The 18,295-nt window shown below is 35.9% G+C and overlaps 1 long non-coding RNA gene across 4 annotated transcripts in view; it reads left to right on the top strand.

Annotated features, from left to right (window-relative positions):
- The window catches only part of LOC107319239, a 197,489-nt gene that overhangs the window by 132,491 nt on the left and 46,703 nt on the right, over positions 1-18,295 (top strand). The window lies entirely within an intron of this gene.

The following is an 18,295-nucleotide window of genomic DNA, read 5'->3' as shown; positions in this document are numbered from 1 at the left end:
GGTTTCTAAGTGGATGCAGATGAGCCAAAATACCATGAGAAATCTTTTCCTTTACAATTTCAATCCTAGAAAATGCCATCTTTATGATTTATATTATAAATATAATGCACACTGTGCAGATTAGCACTCCATTTTTAAGCATATTTTTCTCTGACTTCCACTAATAACTCACATTTCATTAGTCTTCTTTTTAGAGGATTGCAAAAAGTGTGTCTTAACCAGACTCTGAAGCCCCAGGCCCATAAATACTGAGAACTTTTCAGGAGGCTAATTCCTTCATTTCTCCCATGCCATAATTGCTTATCTCATTAAGAGATTGCACCATTAAATTTGTATTTGTATTTTTTACATCTTATATTTGAAAACATGAATGTATAATGTCTCCCTGGGACTCTGCACCATTATGATGAAAGATACAAGTGCAGTCTAAGACAGACATGTTTAATTAGTGAGTAAACTTGACATTTTCAGTGTTTAGGCTAGACGGAAAAAGCCAAGAGCAAAGTAGCATTATTTTTTTCTTAATTTTATTTTTTAGATTGTAGACAGAAGATAATATATTGAACTGAAATGAATATGAGACTTCTCTACATATATAGTGGATAAAAAAACTATAAAAATTAGGACTTGGTACTTAATCACAAATCCAAATATTCTAAACACTTAGGAGCAATTGTATCATTTTTGATTGACGGACCCACATCTTTGTTAATAAAATATTCAAAATCATCTCCTTTTGAAACCCAGAATGACCTTCTGAGATCTATTTTCTTACTCTTAATAAAAATGTGTTGCACATATTATTGCAGGTAGTTTCAGGCTTACAAAAACAGGTAGATACAACTCATTTTCAGAATTGTTCTGCTCCTAGATAATACCAAAATAAGGATGTGATACTCAGAAGTGCCTACCTTGCCTTATGTATGGTCAGATTTCACAGTTACGTAACACTTAAAATGTTGAGCTTTGCAGACTGAAGCCACCCATTTGGCTTCAGGTGAGAGCAGAGACTTTTACATGTACTATAAACACTTAACACCACCTTTCACACCCAGCTTCCCATTTGTCTTCTGTAAACATAATGATAAGAATCCTGACTTTTTTTAATTGACCACTTCTTATAAAAAATATTGATTCCAATCTGAATTAATGAAAAAAAAACTATAAGTAGAAAATATTACTTTAGATTCTAAGAAAAAGCCCTATATGGACATGTGGATTTCTTTTTTCATTCAGAGTGGCAAAAGCTGAACATGGCTATATACTGTGTGGCTTGTAAAATTAACTCACTGTTCCACACGTGAGATTCAGTGGACTTAGCTCTGTGATGCGTTGGGGAAGTCTTTTGGTGAGGTCTAAAGTCAGCATAAAGCACTGACTTGACATTTAACTACCTGCCAAAATAGAAAATGTAACATGGAAAACCATCACATTCCTAGCAGTGGCGTATTATTTATTCAATAAAGATGGTACATTGTGTTACACTATGGCATAAATCAATGCGATATTGGTTGAACATTTCATAAAGAACTACCTCTAAACTAATACACTCTTATAGTGATATTGTTTTATCAAAGATTTATACCAGTCAGCTAATACCAAGGAAAAGAGGCAACTCCCATATATGAAGAAAGATACACTGATACTGCTAGTAGTTTTGTGTTTTCCTCAGAAACGGCAGCGTTTTACTTCAGTACAGTTCTGAAATAAGAGCTAGTGTTTTCACTTCTGCTTCCAGGACACTTGCTTGAATCTAATTAGTATTAATTGTATATGGTCTCTAGTATCTAAAAATTGGTTAGAGGCAATGTGTTAACTTCATTTTGTATTTATCGAAGTCCAGTGATTGTCAAGTCAAATAATCAGAATTCAATCAGGCTATTTGTTTCTGACCTAGACGTTATTTATCGGCTATTAGTGGTGAAGTTCAGGGTCAAATGGATAGCAATACTGCCTTTGTTAGTTGCGGCTATAAATGAATGGAAGACTCTGTAATGCTAGACCTGTTAACATATATTCAGTATAAGATTTGCTTAAATATTTGTTCCCAGAACTATCCAAATACACACAATACATGCTTAAAATTAAAGCAAGTGTGATCTTTTACCTCTTGATAGTTTTCCCACCTCTCTTTCCTTTTTTCTCTTTCACCGTGGTTCCTAATACTCATCAGGGCATTACAGAATTAAAGGCCCTGTGCCTTGGAATTAATTTATACCAGTACAAAATGTTACAGAATCAGATCTGTTGTATTTTATACTTACTTCAGTATTGTATAACAGTGTCATAGAAGAAGGCAAACCATTTAGGCTGGCAAATTGAATGTGCATCTCCTGCTACTAGTTCTTTACAATATTCCTCAGCAGGTCATTAAGCCTTGTGGTCAGTTTTTGGGTTCAGTTGCTGTGGTCTTTTTTTCCTTAACTGACAGTAGAAATTTCATTCTTTGAAAATCTGTTATACTTTGATGGGTAATGAGTGACTCAGTAGAAAGAAGCAGGAATTTTTCAATTTCACAAACATTTCTAATATGGGGCTGAAGAATGAAAGAGAAGAACGTACAGAACCTGGGAGTTAGGGCTCTTAGGATTTAGTGCAGGCCAACTCTCATCTGTGAAGTTGTTTTTTTCATTACATCTGACATTTTTGAGAGTGAGCTTTGTTACAGACTATTAGCCTATGGCACTGGGCTGGGAAGATGAGACTTCACTGAAATACAGTACACATAAAAAAAAAAAAAGAGAGAGTGAACAATTGAAATTACAGGGTTATTGGTATCTTGTTGTCAAGGTTTTGCAGGGAGGAATTCAGCTTGTTTTTGAGTGTGATACTGTGAAATGAATTCCGCGCCCATTGTGCCCCAGCACTAATTATGAAACTTTCTGAAAAATGAACAAAACTGAACCAATTCTTTTTAGCTTTCACGGTTTAACCCTTGACATGCCTTCCTGGAAATAGTCTGTTGATAAAATTGAAGGTTTTCAATATAATAGATTACAATTAGCACCTGTTCTGTCCTGGATTATGTATATTCCTGGGAGGAACAGAACAGCTCGTTACTTCAGGGATGTAACTTTGGATATTTAAGAGTCAAGATCCTGATTTCACCACCATTTACTTCGAAGGGAGAGAGCCCGTATCAGCAGGGAATTAATAATTGCCTGGATAGCTTTGAGGTTGATAATCAAGTAACAATCAGGTTGCAGTCATCAGACATTACCGACCTAGTAAAAAAAAAAAAAGGAGGATCCAAGGAGGGATACTTCTAGACTAATTTAGGGAGAAACTTCTGAGCAATCTAAAGATACATTTTAGTTCCTGAGTGTTAAATAAAAGAGTTTGGATCACTAGAAGAACTTTTACATGTTTAAACGTCTTATTGTTCTGCCTTTAGTGTTGAATAGTTAAGTTCTCTTGACCCCTACTTTTAGTTGCGTTTTCTGAATCTCTGATCTGTCTTCTGAAAAAAATGTCTGTAAAAGAAAGGAAATAATTTATTTTCTGTATTCAGAAATATTCAGAAAGCAGCTTTTGTATTGCAGCAAGGACATTCAGATTAGTTACTGGAAAACCTTTTAAAGGTAATAATAGTGGTGCATTGGAACAGACTGCCTAGGGAGGTTTTGGAATCCTCATAGTGGGAAGTTTTTAAAAAGACAGTCTGGACAAACATCTGTCAAGACTGATATGCTTGATCTTGCCCTGGGACAAAGAAGGGATGAAATGACCCCTTGAGGTCCCTTCCAGCCCTGTTAGGAATCTATCAAATCATGTTTAGGCTCCCAGGGGAGAAAAGAATTATCCAAGCACAGATAATCTGCTGCAAATGACCTTTGATAATTTCATTGACAAAAATTTGGAAGTGGTCTCAGTGTATGACTAGTGATGATGAGATGAAGTTCTCCAACCTAACATTAATCGGTAATTTCTTCAATTATAATTCTATATAAACATATTGATAGGGTAGATATATGCACTTATGACTTAATGCTTCTTGCAGAACATAAAATTAAGATTTTGTGATAAAAAAGAGTCTTTGCTTTAAAAGACTTATCCCATTGTGACAGAATTGATCCTAATTTCCCCAAGTCCATCAAGAGAGAATTCTGATAAGCTGTTAGTCTTCCTGTGGAGAGTGGTCTAACTGCAGAAGAGTGTATGACTTATTTGGAAGAAGAAGATTGGTGTCCTCATTTCATGTGTTTAAAGAAAGCTGGAATTTGACTTAAAAGCTTGTCTGTAATGAGCTGCTCACCAAAGATGATCACTTTTTTTTTTTTTTTTTTTTTTTTTTTTTCTTTTCTGGAATTCTCCAGAGCAATGTTTGTCAACCATTTACAATTTTGAGACCTTAATAACTTCCACAGATTATGTTGACTGCAGACTAGTGATCTTAAGTTAATTAGCTGAAGTTTGGTATTAAAGGAATGGTAGTGGTAATCAGAAAAAGGAACAATGCAGCAGTTTGAGATCATAGGTGCCTACATCAAAGGTTGATGTCAACTACTGTAGACTGTACTGTACATGGATATGTAGTAGACTATAGCATCAAAGGAAAAGGGCAAATTCTTCTAACAACAATTTTTAAGATACCATTTTATTTAACTAGTAGATAAAAAAAGTTTTGTGAGAAATACTATAAAAATATGAAAACAAAAAAAATAAGAGTTCTATGAGAACAAAGAGATTTCAGATTGGAGGAGACTTCAGTTGAGCTCAAGTCCAATCTTTTGCTCAAATCACTGCTGGATATGTTAAAGTGAGATGAGGTTTTCGGGGACTTTATCCAGCTTGGTCTTCAAAACTTCCAAAGACAGAGACTGTGCAAACTGTCTGGGCAACTTATTAAGCTGCTTGACTTTCCTATTGATCTTGTGGAGATTTACTACCTTTATACCCTCTTGTGCTTAGAGGGGTAATGGAATACTTTTTTTTCTTGCAAACAACCGTCTATACAACACCAGCAACCAAATTTCTGAATGCATTGCAGAAACATTAATCTTTATAAACAGATGTTTATGACTTTGATCTTTCGGCTGCCTTGCTGTCATCTGTATAAAGGAATTCCTTTGAGTATTAGAGAAGCTTTGGTAAAAGCTACATTTATGCTAATTAAGATTTTTCTTTTACAAATAAAGATATTTTACTCTTGCATAAATATCAACAACAAAATCTATCCCTTTTTACACTTGAAATATTCAAAACTAACAAAGTAATAGCTCAAGGACTAATTTAATGAGAAAGCGCAACTACTATTATCTCTTACTGAATTAAAGAACAATGAAGCAATCAAACAGATTCATCTAGTATGTTGAAAAAGCTTTTTAAATTCATCCCATTGAAAAGAATTTACTGTTGATTTTGTTGCTTTCAAATACAGCGGTTCTGGAAATAAAGTTAGGTATCATAATGAGAGGGAAAAAACTTACTTAATATCATCAAAATGGAAAAACAACAAAGAACTGAATGCCCTCCTTACAGATGTGAAAAGCTTTTTCTAAACAACTGAATTAATTATCCCTACACGCAAAAAACAGATAAATAGTTTCTACATCTTCAAAGAGGACAACTTTGCAGTAAGTAATATTCTTGAAAGAAAATTGATAATAATTCTTTTTCAAAGGCTGTAATATAATTTTGGATAATATTCCTTTTTCTGAGTCATTTACATAAAACATTAATTTAAAGCAAATTAATGAAAGAAACTCTCAAATTATGATTCACTGTTCTTATCTGGGAAGAATTTAAATGAAAATGCTATGAATAAGCACACACATCTCAGGGATATGCTGCAGAGGAGCAAAACAGTTATGGAATGCTATAGTGAGCAAAATATAATAAGAGCAGTTATCTTGCCCAGTACAAGTGTAAAATGATGCCTGCACTCAAGTTAGCTTTGTATACCGTCCTTACAACCATACTGTCACAGAAACACAAAATGCAAAATTTAATGGACAGCAGCCTGCTGAGTTTTGTCCAAATATCTATCATTCATATCAAAAGGAACTTTCCTGTTTAGAAGATTTAAGAGTCGAGATAGAAAAACAGCATAAAAGGAAATCTATTATGTATTATGTAGCTCAGCTGGTAGGTCCGAGGACAAGCTATTCATTTTTTCTAGGAATGAAAATCTCTTATTGAATATGATTAACGCTTTTAACTGCAGACATTCATGGCCTTTTGAGTGAGTTCTCCAAATTGATCAGGTTGTGTTTAAAGGTATTTTTAGATTTGGAAGAGTTCTTCTAAATCCTTGTAAACTGTTTGACTGAAGTTCTGTCTTCCTATGAAGAATAGTAGAAGAAATGGCTTATTCACTGCCATTTTAGCCCTGCCAGTATGCTCACAGATGCAGAAATGGTAAAGGACATTTGACCTTATTTATTTATTGGCAACAGTTTGAAGCAAAACTGTAAGCCCCCTTGGGACACTTGATAGGGCTTTTCCATCATATACAGGACGTTCTGGAAGTAGTAAAATGTTTTCTTGCTAGCTGAAAAAGCTGTCATTTGCCGCTCCCTGTTCTTTTGTGTCCTAGTTCTATGTGCAATCTGCTTTCTTTATAATCAGTCTGGTTTAGGATATTTCTGAAGTGTTTCTTTTTTTGTCTTATTACTTGTGTTTCTAGGTTTTTTTGGAATATATGCAAGCTTTTAAGTTATTTATGATAGGCAACATTAATGGGAAGAATATGAATCAAAATGGCAGACTTCAACAAATACAATTATTGTTTTTCGTCTACTATTTATCCAGTGAGGAGTGCGACAGGTTAAATGATTTTCATAAGAACTCTATCAGAATAGATAGTATATATTATCAACTAAGCTGCAGTTTTGCATATGCGTACAGGTATGATTAACTTTATCATAATAAAATGAGGCATTTTCATAAGTATATTTTATGCTCTTAAAAACCAAGGTTTTTTTGAGCTGGGCTGTAATGATAACTCAAACAGAAATAGGAAGTAGAAGAGGACAGCCTGCAATAATCCTTGCAATTTGCATGTGTATTTCCTCTCTTTTATTTTCACCTATGACTTTGCTTAAGTTTGTGAAAATGGCCATTCTTCAGCAGCTCTGTCATCTTCTGTCTGATAAATGGATGAGTCATTGGGGAAGCACTCTTACATATAGCAGTTCTTTGGGTTGATGGAATTGATTCTTTGAACTTCTCTATAAAGAAATGTTGAGATAAACCTTCTTTATCCACTTCTTCCACCCCCCCCGCCACCCCCCTTTTTTTTCTTCCACTTTGGTTCACTGATAATTGGATCTGGAACCCAGGAGACTTGTTTGTAGAATATATATCATGATTTTGTAACAATCAGTATTCCACATCATAACATCATGTAAAGCATGAATGATTTTGCCAAATGTGCAGTTCACAGAAGAAGACTACATATCCCAGAGAACATCATGGTCAGGGATAAATCACGGGACCAGGACACTATATAATCTCATTCCCAGGCTGGAGTGCTCGCTCTCGAACTTCTCGGGGAGTGGGAAGCGTTCCGTGTCGCCTAGAGTTCACAGTAGGCCTCTCGGTTTTCGGGGACTCTCTCTCTCTGTTTCATTTGATTTATTAGCCTCAATTATATTATATTGTGTTATCTTGTATTCCGATATCATATTTAGTAAAATAAGTTTTCCTCCTTAGATTGCTGCTGTTTTTATCCCATTCCCCTTTTTTCTCTTCCTTTCTGGGTCGGGGGGGCCCCTACAGGGTGGCTTCCCCCTGTCACGGGCATAGGTAAATCTAGGTAACCCATGACAATATAATAGGATAAATAACTATTGATCAGCGTAGGAGGCTGCAGTTGAACGAGACTGCAGATCAGGATAGTTAGGCCAATAGATGATTTCATAATTAACAGAAAAATAGGTCCAAGCAGATCTCTTCGCCTCAGAGCAAACTGTTGTTCTAGTCACAGATGATGATTGACAAACAATGCCAAAGCAACCCTAATTCAGGATCTCAGTTCATCTGACAAAAGCTGATGTATATAGGGTTAGGATTTCCTCTACTGTTACATTTCTAGGAGCACAGAACTTGAGAGAATCTCCTCCAGCTAAGACAGCTTTTGCAATCAAATCTTGTAGTTTGATGGATGCTTGGCATTTAGGTTTATTGATCAATGATAAAATAACATGGAGAGAGGCATTAAGATTGTTTGTCAAAGCTTAAGATTGTTGTCATAGCTATAGAGAGGCTTCTTTGTTTCCTTCTGATTGAAATATTTAAGGTTAAAATATCCATGCTGTCATGGAGAAAATGCTTGTAAATGTATTGCTTATTTTAAAACGTTTGTGCTCTTAGGTTGCTCCAAGAAAAATATAGAAACTTGCTAAGTGACTGAAATGTTAATAGTGAGGCTGAACAAAGTCTTCTTCCTGAAGCACCTCACTTTTGTTTCCATGAAGCCTCAACAATTACGTACATTTGAAAACATTTTTATTCTAAAGCATTTAAGTGATTTTTTTACAAGCTGTAGGAACAGTTTCAGATGTTGTTACTATTACTGATGATAAAATCAACTCTTGTGGCAGTGGGAACTCTGTGCCATAGAGTTTGCTTTTGCTTTTCTGGCAGTTCTTTGCTTACGAGAAAGAAGTCAGCCCTTTTTGTTGTTTTTTAATGAATACTCATGCATTTTCTAAGGAAAAGGTGCTTTTTTCCACGTCGTGGATTTTAACTTTCCTTTTAACCAGTTTGTTTCGTTTTCTTTTTCCCCTCACTGGACAGTATCTAGGTAAAGTCGTAGCAGTCTTTCTTGATAGGGATGTGGTGTGAAAAGGGAAAATGCATATCAGGGGCTAATCTTGGCCGTTTTTAGAGTTGATAATTAAGGGAATGGTTAAAAATCAGAATGTAGGGAAAGTACATTTAAAGTACAGTAGAACCAAAAATCATTTTAAAAATCTTTGTGTAGAAAACACATAACAAAAAGGGTTTATCTGATTTCTACGCATGACCAACAGGGAAGTAATGAGTGCAGAGCAGTATAACAGTAGAAGAATTAGAATATTTCAGCCCAATGAAACTGTTACTGTATACATAAGCTTAGAACAGAGGTGATGAGTAGTTGTCACTGCATACCCTTCTTGAAAGTCTGCACCAAGTGCTTTCAGATGCCTACCACAAGAGGGAAGAGAGGGAGAAAGACTCCTGTCCCAAGGCAAGGTAGTCTCAAAGTTAGGAGACTTTGTGAAGAGTGGATGTAATTCCTCTCTGTGGGAATACAAGTGTGCACATTAGTCATGTAGATACTTTGGCAAGTTGCCATGGATTCTGAGTTGTTTACTAGGTGTATTGCTTGCTATTTAAAACTTAAGTATCAGCTGTTGTACAAGTGAGCTGTACATCCAAAGCAGTTACCCTTCGTCACAAAGCATAGCCGAGCACATATTGTTATATAGGTGGTGAGGTTTTTTTTAGTATTAACGAGTCAGATATCTAGCATGCCCTAGTATCTCTACATAAAGCTATATATTTCTTCTTCCTGTCAGAAATACCATTGAGAATTTCTCAGGTGAGGAATCAGGGTGTTGTTGAAAGACCCTGATGAAAGAGATTCTAGTTCTCCACAACTTGCTTGTCTCATGCTTTATGGAAGGAATCATCATGCAAATACTAATTAAGTTTTCTATTTTAAAATGCTTAATAGATTTCAAAGTTATTCCACTAGTTTATTGTTCATATAACAGAACTCATGCTGAATTGTGCAATCTTGCAGCTGTTTATTCATAGAAGAAAATATTTTATTTTTTTTTGTGCTTAATGTGTGTGGGTGTTCTACAGGAAACAAATTCAAAATACAGTAACTCAGCATTTCACTTCTGAACATAGGACATTCTCTTCTGCACTTCTATTGGATCATATGGCTGCTGAAATAATAATGACTCTGTCTACGTAGCATGCAACAGAGGCAGAACTGTAAAGAACTGCAGATGATGGAAAACTAGAATTCCCATCTTGCACTTCAGCCTGTGTCCTATTTTCTTTATATTTGACCCTGCCTGAATAATTAATGCAGGACTGATATCTAGGGAGGTATCTAAAGAAAAAAATAAGCATAACACAATTATAGAAATATCATTATACAAATGTAGTATGTTTTCTATACAGAACATGGAATAATTGGCTGTGTTGTTGTAACCTATTTTAATGAGTCAGAAAGATCAGTTGTGAATATTACCTCATTCTGTTTTAGGTGTGGGAATTTTTCATTTTATAAAACCAAATAATATGAGATTTGTTGGATTGGAAACTACTTGATGCTTCATTCTGTAGTTCCAAAGCAACACATAGATTAACAGGTATGGGGCTGAATACTATTTTGTCATCTTTATCTGTCTTGACATAGCATGGTTGGCTTGAGGGAGCAGCAGGCATACATATCCAAAGAACACTGCTAAGCAGCAGAGCAGATACCATGTCCACAACATGCACAGACATCTCCTGTAGATAGCATATAAATAGCTGCTATGAGAACTAAGCTATAAAAGGGCTGAGTGAAATATGGTGTAAGTAAAATACATAGCAAATCTCAGTATGATTTCCATGCTGGCAGGATTTCATTTTAATTCAACAGAAGTTTCTGGAAAGGTCAGATTCACAAACCTGAATAAATCATGAATATATTTTAATGAAAACTTACTTTTATTGACCTGATGTTTCTTAAAATTTAATGTGGGCATAACTGTTGTTCTTGTACTTAGAAAATCTTGTTTGAAATAAGACTTGGAAAGTGTTGATGCCTTTCTCTAGTTAAACAGGAGTACTGAGTCTGCAGGAAATAAGCTGAAAATTTGCAAGGAGTCTTTGAAATACTTCTAAGTGCCTAAAATCAGAGACAAAATTGCTACATGAAAGAAGCAATCCTGATCTTCTGGCTTCTATTGGGGTGACCTGTAGTAAGCTGAAACATTTGTAGTGTCAAGTAATTTAATCAGTCAATTCTTTTACTACACTGTAGGAGATTGAATACTCAAGGAACAGGTAGGTGTCAGATAAATTACATCTAGATTGTGGTAATTTCTGCTTTAATAGAATACACTAAGATGTTTCTGATCTTATTCAGACGGTTACGGTTAGCATAATATTCTTGTTCCCTTTTCAAGCGGAGTAGGGGGAAAAAAAAGGAAAATAAAAAGTTTATGTCCTGATTTAAAACAGGTAAATCATAGTTAAAGAATATCCTGCAGCATTTTTTTAAATGTTAACTTCTCATTTATATCTACTAATAATTGCAAATATCATCTCAAAAATCAATCAGTTGAGAGTTGAATAAAATACCATCAGTGTTAGAGACACTGCAAAACTCCCAGGATCTTACCAGAAAGTTATGGGACCATTAAGTCTTTGCATCCTTAATGAACTAATTCAGGCGTGTCTGAACACAAAGATTATGTTGGTTCCGTCAGGATTTGTCATTTCATTTTGTAGTATTGTTCTAACAAACTTTAAACTACAGTACAAGTGCTCCAAAGCACACAAGTCTTTTGTTGGTGTGGTTCTTGCCATTTATTTGAAATGAATACTTCTGATCATAAACTCAAACACTCCCATTAGGTATACAGTTATAAGCAAGTCTCAAATTATTCTTCCACTTGATTGCAAGAGCATGTCAGTGACTGACTTGCCCAAAGTCAGAGTCAAATTGTTCCCAAGAAGGAATCCAAGAGAGCCAGAGGAATTGAAATGTTTTGAGTGAGATCTACAACTCCCCATTTCATTTTCATATTATGAAGATCTGTGTGACCCTTACTGAAGTATTTCCTGAGAGTACTTTATTCTGTGGAAATTTATTCTGCTGGATCTTGTCTGATCTGACATAACAGAGATTTAACCTTGTATCTCACTGAATTCTTGTCCCACCCGTATTAGTTTCCCTTTATGCTTCCAGCTTCTCTCCCATCTGTTCATAGTTTGAGATCTGAAGAATCATAGAATCTCCAAAGTTACAGAAGACCTCCAAGATCATCTGTCTATTGCCAAAAATTTCCACTAATCTGTGCCCCTCAGTGCAACATCTGAATGTTTCTGGAACCCTCCAGGGACAGTTACTCCACCTCCTCCCTGGGCAACCCATTCCAGCACTTGACCACTTTATTTATTTCCTAACATCCAGCCTGAGTCTTCCCTCATGCAACTTGAGGCCATTCCCTCTAGTTCTATTGCTAGTTACATGGAAGAAGAGGCTGACCACAACCTCCCTTCAGGCAGTTGTAGAGAGCAATAAGGTCTCCTCTGGCCCTCCTCTTTTCCAGACTGAACAATTGCAGTTCTCTAAGCTGCTCTCCATAAGACCTGTGCTCTGGACCCCTCACCAGCTTCATTGCCCTTCTCCCAACATGCTCCAGGGCCTCGGTGCCTTTCATGTAGTGAGAGGCCCAAAAGTGAGTATGGTACTTAAGATGCAGCCTTACCATTGCTGAATACAGAAGGATGAGCACTTCTTGCAATCCTCCTGGAAACACTGTTTCCGATACAAGCAAGGATGCTGTTGGCCACCTGGGCATGCTGTCAGCTCATGTTCAGCTGAGCATCAACCAACACTCCCTTGTCCCTTTCCTCTTCACAGTCATCTAGCCATTCAGCCCCAAGCCTGTAGAGCTGCAAGGGGTTATTGTGGCCAAGTGCAGAACCTGACTCTTGGTCTTGTTGGACTTAATCATACTGGCCTCACCCTAGCTATCCAGCTTGTCCAGATCCCTCTGTAGGATGTTCCAATATCCAGGCAGATCAACACTTCCTATCAGCATGGTGTCATCTGCAAATTTACTGAGAGTGCACTCAGTGTCCTCATCCAGGTCATCGGTAAAGGTATTGAACAGTACAGGCTCTATTACTGACCCCTGTGAAGTAGTAATTGTGAACAGCCACCAGCTGAATGTGATTCCATTCACCACCACTCTCTGGACCTGAGCATCCATCCAGTTCTTTACACAGCAAAGAGTGTAAATGTAAGGGGAAAATATTTGTGCAAGCTTGAGCATGTATCTCTAAAAGTATTAAACTGTTAAAAATTATACCAGTATTATTTTCAGTAGGTAACTTTTCTAAGCTTGCTTGTGTCTTCCTTGAGATTTGCTTATCACAACCCCTTAGAGTTGATGTGGAATATTCCAGTAGGAACAGTTTGAAGTGAAAAAAGAGGGACTTCTTTGCACTTTCTTACTTATTTTCTGATAGTTGCCACAATAAAAACAAAAAATTAATGATGGCTTTTTAAAAGCCCAGCTTCCAATAAAACAGAGATAGTAGCAATCATGAGATCAGAGGGAAAAAAAAAAGCCAAATACTGACTAGATTAAACAAAAAGAAACTGTAAACAAGTCATTTATTTCTGAATTCCCATCAGGCAGCACAGGAGGTACTGAATAGCACCCTTTCTCTGCTTTATTCTACTTTATTCCATTTATTTATTTAAACTTCTCATAAGGCATAGTTGGTGACTGGGAATTCTTGTTCCACATTCCGGTTTCCCAATAACACTCAAATTTGGCTCTCAGAACGTTAATTTTTATGGAATAGACTACTGCTGCTCTTTTCTACTCAGAACTTTAAACATGCCGGAGTTTTAAAGCATTTAGTCAGCTGGGATGGAATAATACCAGGCTTTGTTTGCTGTAATTTTCTTAGAGGCAAATGCTAGTGATACAAATTAAGTCACTTCCAACCTCATGTTTTCTGATCTAATCTTCACATATATTTGATCACTATTGCCATGGCATCTGAAACACAACCAGAAATCAAAAAAGCAATCTCCATCATCTGCCCTTCTTTTGACCTTCCCAGCAGTTATATTGCTTAATTAAATTTCTGAAGAGTTTTCTGGGAGGAATGACAGGAGCCATACTAAGGAATAGGCAACTTACAGAGGCAATCTTGCGCATGGTTCTGATCTTAAATATTCTCACATGCAAAGTGTTCTTACCAAGTTGAATTTTTCTAAGAGGTTTGTCCCTTAGATCTCCTGGTTTCAAGTAACAACATTTTATTGTTATAACTGTACTCTGTTTTACTGAGATGAGGGGTGTAAACAAGTGTAGCATTTCCCTCTTTTGCTTTTGTTACGTAAATATTTAATAGAGCTTCCTTTGTGACACTCTTTGAATTCCTAAAATGTGCTGTTCCTTCTTTATTAACACTTACCTAATTTACAGCTTCAAACTACAAGAGTTATCATGAAAGACTGCTAATGGTAAGGGTTCTCTACTGAAAATGATAAAATCTTTGTTCTTCGTATGAACTTATACATAAACATTGCTGCAAAAATCTTTTTTCAGGCTCCATTACTTGCTAGTACTTTACATGTCACTTGAGCATGGACTGGAAGTGTAGGGCTGACTTTTATAATCGCATTTCCTCAGTTTTGCTTTGATCACAACATAATTTCACTAGAGGAGGGTCACTGCAGGAGCCAAGTTTTAACAAGGAGTCGTACAACATAGGGTACTTAGGCATTAGCATTTCATTTGAAGTAAGATGCTTTGGACACAGGAACTTCAGGGCTTCCATACTGTGGGAATCACTTGGTTGATGTCCATGTTTGTCCTTCATTGTCCATGTTTGAGCTTCTGTGCTTGTACTACACTTCTACTCTCAAAATGCCTTGGTTTTGTTTACACCCGCTATGGCAAGCAATGCAGCTCTCATTTCATAGATAAGAAAACTAACACGGCAAAACAATGACAGTGGACTAATAAACGAGGAGCTGATTGCTAGATCATACCTGGGGTGGACCACGGTGTTGTACAGACAATTCAAGTGAATGTGCAGAACAAATTCAGAAAATCTGGTCCAACTCCTCTGCTCAAACATGACCACCTAAGAGAGGTTGCCCTGTTCTGTGTATAGACAGCTAAATTTGTGTGGTATCTTGCAGCACTTCAAAAAGTAGCAAACCTTCCAGCTATGACTTGCTGGCTGACAGAGTTGTTGTGATATAGTTTTAAAGTTGGTTACTTTGCTAATAGAAAACACCATCAGCACAAGACAGGGTTTTAAAAATGTTTATTTCATCAGTTGGTTATATTTCACTGTGTACTACCTGAATGTGAAGGTTTTCATTTCATGCTCCTCTGTACTTGTGGCAGCATTGTAAGACTATAATTTGTTAAGGCTAAGCTCTGTTTAGTTGCTTTCCTTCCACAATCAAATGATTTTTTTGTATTAATTAATTAATTATTCTGCAAGAATCATAAACATTAGCTATTTCTATTTTTACTTCAGCTGAGCAGAGGTCTACCCAAATACTTGCTTTCTAATCAGACAGACGGGCAACAATATTTAGACATGTTACAATGCAAAACTGTTTAACATATGCAGCAATCCACCTACAGTCCCTAGGAATTTTACTGTGTGGTTTTGTGATCAAATGTATGTGTAAAAACCTACAGAGCTAACTAGCCATGCACATTCAGAGAAAAACAATTTCCATTGGTGTGTTTCTCGGGAATATGTTGTGTCTGAAACTTTAAGAAATGTGGTGCTGTAAGAATTTCAGATGTTAAAATTTCTGTTTTTTTAACCAAGTGGGGGATTCTGATGCCCAATTCTCATTGAAATACATTTGCTTCTTTCAAAAAAGCTCATCTTCAGTAACTATTGATTTTAATTGCAGAAATAAATAATCAGAAAAAGCAGCTACTAAATAATTTTCATGGAAGTTATGTCTACTGACTTCTTTATGGAAATAGAACAGTATTTCTTTGACAGTTCACTGGTATTTGACTTGCTGTAGCTAGAAACATTCTTATCCATCAGGAGGATGCAGTACCCAAAACATCAAATTTTACTGCTGATATGCAAGTGTAGGATGGCATAGTTAAGATAGACATTGCTAATATTAAAGATAATAACATGGTTGGGGTAATATCATATCTATTGTTATATCTGTGGAATATTATCTCTGTGGCAATATATCAGCAGTTCATGGCATTGATGGAATTCTATATCTATGGTTATTTGACAACAGTCTGTCATTTTGCGGACCTCAGTGACAACACTCGTGATCATCTCTTCTTTTTTTTTCATGTGTTTAAAGATAGAATCTCAAAATAAATAGCACACTATTTTTAGTAAATTCATTCAGAAATGTTAGATGTAACAGAGTAAAAATGAATTTTAGAAACATTTGGGTTGTGTTACTGGAATAAGGGTCTGCATAATGATATGCGAGCTCAGGGAAAACCCATATGTATTTCCTTTGTTGGGCAGACCTCAGTTTGGGTCTTGAATTCTCTATTGTGACTATTTAGTTTCCACACAAAATACAGTTCACTCCTGATGCAACTCCCCAGATTATTTTTAAATCATAAAAAACAGATTTTCATTTTTTTGGGGAGGTTATACATTGCTAATACAGGTTTCAATGCTTATTGAAGATATTTCTTCTTATTCTTTGATGGCTAATAGCATGCAGGTTTTTTTATTGAATGTAAAATACTGAAAGGAACACAGAATCCATATTGCATGGCATGTCCTGCTGTGGCCTTACTTTGCCAAAGAAATGTAGCAAAAATGTGCTGGTAATATCCTTTGTCTTCATTATAAAAATCTGTTTTACTACATTCTCTCTGATGTAAGGCCATTTACCTTGACTCCCAACTACATTTAATCTCATTACATTCACTGTCATTATAGCAACATCTTTATTCCACTTGAAAGACTTTAAAGCTCTGGAGGATGATATTGCAGTAAGAACAGAATATGCTTTATTGAATAGGGTCTGGATAGCAGATATGATCATGCTATCCATTTTTATGAGTCTCCTCACATGATCCAGAGTTAATGCAGCAATTGTAATTCTTCCAGTTAAATATGAGAACGGGAAATCAGACCATAAATAAGCATCCCAAATATTTTGATATGAAAAGAGCCTAAAAAGATGTATTAAAAGATCTTAATATAGATCTTGACTCAGAAATGAACTTCTGAGCCTTTCATGCAAAAGACTCTACAAAATGAAAATATGTAGATATACAAATGCTAACGCAACAAATAAAAGTGAATTAATTCCAAGGCAGGAAATGACATCACTCAACCACACTTTCAGTACAGGATTCAATATTTCAAGGATTGTTTTGTGTGTTTTTTTTTTCTAGTTTCAGTAATAAAAAGTACAGTGCTCTGTTGAATAACCTGTACAGTGGGAAGAGGGAGGGAACAAAACAAAAATGAAAGCATAAAAAAAGCTACTTGTCAAAGGATCGGCATCAGAATGGAAATTTCCACTGATCAAATATTTCAGAAAATAAAAAGCCATAGAGACAGTATTGGGGTTCTCATCTCTTGCAGCTTGTAAATGCCCTGTGGATCTGTTCAATGTGTCACAGACAGGTTTGAGGGGTAACAGGATTCCCAGCCATGTGGTAGAACCCAAGGAGCTGCTGTCATCACCTCTATCTGTTCAGCTTTCTTAGGTGTTTAAAGTACATTTCTGAAAATAGGTCTTTGTGCTCGATTACCTTTCATTTATATTCTTGTCGACAGTTGTATAGAACAGTAGATATAAGTATGGTGCAGAATTACATCAGGATCACAAAAAATAATTCCTCATGTCTTGCTCTAGACAATGAAATAAAAAGCTATGTAGAATTAATATGTCATAAAATGTGTTCTATTGAAAAAATAGGAGAAATTTCTTCACATGAGTCTGAAAAAAGCTTTCTTGAATACTCAGCATGACTGTGCTGATAAATAGACTTATTCAGTAACTTAAAGGGAAGTTGTTGGTTCTTGCCCTTGGTCAGTGACAACATTGCCTGTGCTTGCCATTTATTATGGTAGATTTCATTAAGTATGCTATTATATGGTACCTGTAAAATTTTATGTACTGATAGAAGATAAAATTATACTTTATCAGATTATTTCTCTGCCTCTAAGTATCCCAGATGAGTCAACAGAGACTTGGAAGGTATAGAGCTTCTTAATACAGACCTAGAGAATGATAATGTTAAAGATGATTCTGTCTGCCTTTTAGTCTTTAAAGTTTCAGCATCCATTATTTATCAGAGACTGACCCAAAGGGAGCGTAACAGTAAAAACTTTTGAGGAGGTGGCAACTAAAGATTTGACTGCTTTGAGAATTTCTGTAAAGTGTAAAGACTGGGCATGTTAGACCAATATATGCACAGTATCTTTTGTTTCTTTTCAGGGGCAAGCTTACTGCTGTATTAGCTTAAGTACCCGTTCATGTTGCTAATTGGTAAAATGTGTTTTCTGAAGAAGACTTGAAATGCAAGATTGGTGATATCAAGATAAATAATTGCCCATTTAGCTATTTCAG

The sequence above is a fragment of the Coturnix japonica genome, chromosome 11, assembly GCF_001577835.2.
Source record: "Coturnix japonica isolate 7356 chromosome 11, Coturnix japonica 2.1, whole genome shotgun sequence".
In the NCBI taxonomy this organism is placed as follows: domain Eukaryota; kingdom Metazoa; phylum Chordata; class Aves; order Galliformes; family Phasianidae; genus Coturnix; species Coturnix japonica.
This window is presented reverse-complemented; position numbering and strand designations above follow the sequence as displayed.